Raw genomic sequence first — 4,468 nt, 5'->3', positions numbered from 1 at the left:
TTTAAAAGCATCTTTTTATTTGCTATAAGAATATATAATTTGGCATTTCTATACAATCCATCGTGCACATAACATGGTAGGCATTTTACAAGCAATGCAGAATCTCAATATCTGTGCATTTACTCAATTACAATATTAGCAAAGGATGAAAAATGACATGTTGGGATAAAAGAATACAAAGGGAGCCAACTTTCTTCCCCAGGATCATGGCTTCCATCATCAAGAAACACAGTCAAGAAAGCACAGCCACATTGACCTCTCAATACCTGAGACTGAAGGCATTGCAGATTAGGTGAGGGACATCATTTGTGGGTTGGGCCTGTTGATGTGGGAACTCATAAAAATTTCCTGCAGCTTCGGACGTTCTTATTCAACAATTACTTTTCTTTAATTTTTGTAAGAGTTTATTTGAGCCAAATGGAGGATACACCTGGAAGCAAGATCTCAACAGAGAAAAAAAAAACTTCCCAGAAGGACATTTACAGTTTCTTTTATGTATTGGATTTAAGGAGGGAAAGAAAGGAAGATTACATGAAGGTGGGAGAAAGCAACATGGGGACTGGATTACAGGAGAGTAAGATCACCTGCTTTGCGGAGGGTGGTTAAGTTTATTTCAAAGGTGTGTTTACTAGATGCACAGAATCAATGGGCAGGTGTGCTTAAGGCAAAGATAAGCCTTTCACTAAAGAAGTTATAGGCCTGGGGCGTGACTACCACCATGACCTGCCCAGGTAGGAATTTATCATCAGATCACCCTGGGAGGTTCCTTTCCGTTAGATCTATTACAGCATTCCGTTTCCTCCACAATCTATTGGGCAGCTAGGAGGCCACTACCTCGTGGGCAGTTTCATTGTGTGGCCAAATGGCTCTGTGCAGCAAGCACTAAGGCATCTGAATATGAACAGGTAGAAATTACCTGTTGAGTTAACCTATTTCAGGTGGATTAGATGCTACCGGCCTGCAGAAGGGTCCTCTTGCACAGGCACCAAGCAGGGAGCTACGAATTACAATTGTTTCCCTAACAAAAAGTCACAGTGACTTTCCTTTTCATATAGTAATTACTTTTCCTTGCAATATTATGGTAAAGCACATTATAAATAAGCTGCTCAATAGCATGATGGGCACTAAACTCCAGCTGGCTCAACTGCATAACTGAGGCTTATTGGAAATGAACCGCAGAGCATGAAAGGAGAGAGCCAGCCAGCACCCTTTACAATCAGACCCCAAAGGCTGTGGCATCAGGGCACAGCTCCTTCTGTGTAGTGTGTGTGTGTGTGTGTGTGGGGGGGTCCTGGAGAGCGTTTTCTGGATGTGAAACCCTCATAACGACATCTGCTGTGCATCTATGAATCTCCAGGCTCAGCAATAGCAATCAGAACCTATATTATCCTTAATCGTCATCACAAAAGGCACAGTGGACATTGTGAATGCCACTTTCTAGTGGTGCAAACTGAGGCTTTTAAAGATGATGCCATCTAGACGGAGGACCTGTGACTAGTTATAGACAGAACAGGATTGGAGATCAGATCTGCCTGAAAATAAGCCTAAAGTTATCCATGGCGCTAGGCCGTGTCTGAAGGGAGCAAAGCTGATTCTGGCCTTGAACCTTTCCTTACAATTTCTGTGAATTTAGTTCCAAAGTACAAACCCTAAGAGAGACACAGTAGGGCTGAAAATGCCACCACGAAGGGAGGTGGGTTATAGACGTCTATTCTACCAACAGCTGTGGGAGCAAGTGGGCTCCCAAAGGGACTTAGGTATGTGGTCTGTTAGGACGATGATCTGAAATTTAACTTCAAGGCATCTCCAGCCTTACGGAGGAAAATCTTCAAATAAGGAAGTCAAATTAGGTTCAGCATTTTACACCCTCCTGGACATATCCTGGAGTAAATCTCAAACCTAGAACCTCTGGGGCATGGGCACCTCATTAATTTCTAGCATTGTCCACTGTGAGTAAAAGGAATGGATTAGAGGAAAGCAGAGCCAAAATGCATTTCCTGCCAACTCTCATAGCCTTAGACGAATCTATAGGCCTGAGGCACACAATTAGGACCAGAACAAGGGTCTTTACTTTTAACCTAGATCCGCTGAGTTCAGAAATATCTACAAACACAAGTCATCAGCCTGCTTTTCCCTCTAAGATCGTTACATTCAGAAGCACAACTTTTGCTTTGGACGCATTGACTTTGAAAGTTCCATGTTTACTTGAATTTTAAATATTGCATTTAAAGTTGAAAAAAGATGTTTTTGGAAGTGCATTTCCTACATACAATAATTATTAAACCAATAGTCTTATTGGGGCAAGTCAACTTCTGGGGATACAAATAGTGTCAACGGGAGGAATTTCATTTTTTCAGAACAGGTTGCATCACTTTAATTTTGGTCCAATTGAGACTTTGAAAAATGCATACCAATAAAAGCTTCATGAGACAATGCTCTTACTGGTTTGCTGGTGAAGTTGGCATCGACCCCCAAATCCAGCAGCCGATGAGTCTATAACAGAACTCCAAAGGGGGAAATCACACACAGCCTTCACTTTGCCCTGGTGGCGTCAACCATGATCGCACAGCCCCACAGGCACATCCTGCTGGCTGCTGTGAGCTGAGAGGCAGAGGAGCAGGCCTCTCCTTCACNCAACTGAGATTTTGACACATGAAGAGATGTTGAAACAGCAGAGAATTAGAATAAAGGCACAACTAGGCTATATCTTCATCCAAGGATGACACATTGATTTCAACACAGTGGAAACTCCGATGGTTAGAACCAACTGCATAGAACTCTGTGTTGGGAAGGCTTTTCAGGCTGCCTGGTCTTGGTGAGAGAAGGCAGACTGAGGTGTGGTAATATAGTTGTCACATGTTTACATGTTTTTTATCTCTCTGTTACTCTGGTTTGGCACCATCTCCAGACATTACACTTTTGAGGATCTATTTTATATAAAGCACTGTGTTGGTTGCCATAAAGAATACAAATATTTTAAAAAATGGGGTGAACCCTCTTCTTCCAGAGATGATAATATAGTAGGGAAGAATTAAGATCTATGTAATTTGAGGTAGAATCACTGAAATGTCATAACGAAGTATAAAATAGAGCATTCTGAGAGTTAACTAGGGCAAAAGATCGCTCCAGTCAAGGAAGTCAGATCGGTCCTAGAGGTGATATTTTCTGATGGGTCTTGAAGAATAATTAAAATATCGACAGAAAGGCTAAATGGAGAAGGCATTCCATAAACACAGAGTGACGTGAACATAAATTGAGAAGAGGCCTTGTTCAGTTCCATGTGGAGGTAAGTGGTACAAAATAATGCTGAAGGTGACAGATGTCACTTCACGAGGAACTTTGTCCTCCAGAAAAGGCATAATTAACATAGTCCACACATTTATTAAACAGAATCACCCGGTGATATCAGTTTGCCTTTATGGCTTAAAATGCTTAAATTCGAATGTTTTGGCATTCGTTTGACCTCCTTGTGCTGAGTATGGTTGAGGAGCAAGGGGCCAAGGAGCTCAGCAAACTTTCTGCAAACATTGAACTTTCTGAGTCTGAATTTATTGATTAGCAATAAGGAAAATAAGTCTTGCCACACAGGCTTACTACAAGAGTTCAATAGATTAGAATATATTAAAGCGCTTGGGACCTACTAGGTTCTCAAAAATATTAACCAACTTTTAAAATCTGCTGTACTAGAGCATTGCTGTATAATTTCAATTTTTTGGCAGCTCTGAGTGGACATATTTGTCTCTATTGTTACAATTATTTAATATCCTTTTACCTTTATGTCTTAAAGTTTGGAATCTTCTTTTACCCAGTGAGTCATAAGAGATTGATACTAGAAGAGCAATGATTATAAATGAATTGTTTCCATAATGGCTGGTTTCCAGGCAAGGTGCTTCTATAAGCACAGGTCAGCTGAACCTCTTACACAAGTGTTCAAAACAAAGCAAGCCATAGAACAGCCACAGAGAATCCAAGCTGAACATTCAAATACAAAAGGAAATAAGTATTCTATAGTTATTATCACTTGTTATTCCCAAAAGGCAGTTTTTCATGTTCTTTGAATATAACAAAACTATAACATATGCTCACAAATCTCCTGAATCAGTCTTAAAACAATACTTACCACCAGCAATGGCCCACTTTCTCCATCTATGGTACTGACAGGCCTTCTGTGACCTCAACTGGCCTTGCCGTGGGCACCTGTGGCTATGCCTGAAGTGAAGCCAGCAGCCAAATCATAAATTCACTCCCAGCTCCTAGCTCTAAGGCATCTCACTTCTAACCTAATGTGACAGATTCCCAATAAACCAAGATGTTGACCCAATAGGATTTTTTAAAATTGGGAATTGATCAAAGAGGATATAATTGATGGAGTGAAGTTGGCAGACCATGGAAAAATAATTCAAACCTTGCAGATGAATAGATGGCCTTCCATCTGTCTTAGGGAGAAGGATTTGAATGGAAATCCTAG

The 4,468-nt window shown here is 40.9% G+C and overlaps 1 protein-coding gene across 1 annotated transcript in view; it reads right to left on the bottom strand.

Annotated features, from left to right (window-relative positions):
* Nucleotides 1–483: 483 nt before the first annotated feature.
* PDE1C (phosphodiesterase 1C) overlaps nucleotides 484–4,468 on the bottom strand; it is a 485,865-nt gene continuing 481,880 nt past the window's right edge. Inside the window, exon 21 of the mRNA XM_019628811.1 lies at nucleotides 484–2,620. The gene's annotated coding sequence lies outside the window, so the exon portion shown is untranslated. The remainder of the gene's footprint in view (nucleotides 2,621–4,468) is intronic.

Source organism: Hipposideros armiger, unplaced genomic scaffold, assembly GCF_001890085.2.
Source record: "Hipposideros armiger isolate ML-2016 unplaced genomic scaffold, ASM189008v1 scaffold_809, whole genome shotgun sequence".
Classification (NCBI taxonomy): Eukaryota; Metazoa; Chordata; class Mammalia; order Chiroptera; family Hipposideridae; genus Hipposideros; species Hipposideros armiger.
The sequence above is the reverse complement of the archived record's forward strand: the minus strand, read 5'-3'. Positions and strand labels throughout refer to the sequence as shown.